The following is a 316-nucleotide window of genomic DNA, read 5'->3' as shown; positions in this document are numbered from 1 at the left end:
TATCGCTGTGGTTTTGGTTGACTTAGCTGGGTGACACAATAGGAATTCCTAATCTACTTTATGAAAATATGACTAATTTTCAAATAATTCTGAAAGAAAGAACTCTTTCTGTCTTAACACTTTAGAAAAGTTTAGATAACAAGGGAAATGTGTTCCTCAGAGATTTGAAAGAATTTAGTGGTAGATATATCTGAGGCTGGTTTTCTTTTATAACTTGTAATTTTTCTAGAAAGAGCATCTATTTCATTGAGTCCTTCTTTCAAATGAATTTGCTTAGAGTTGTAGAAAGTATTCTCTTAATTTCTTCTATATACCT

The sequence above is a fragment of the Orcinus orca genome, chromosome 1 (assembly GCF_937001465.1).
Source record: "Orcinus orca chromosome 1, mOrcOrc1.1, whole genome shotgun sequence".
In the NCBI taxonomy this organism is placed as follows: domain Eukaryota; kingdom Metazoa; phylum Chordata; class Mammalia; order Artiodactyla; family Delphinidae; genus Orcinus; species Orcinus orca.
The sequence above is the reverse complement of the archived record's forward strand: the minus strand, read 5'-3'. Positions refer to the sequence as shown.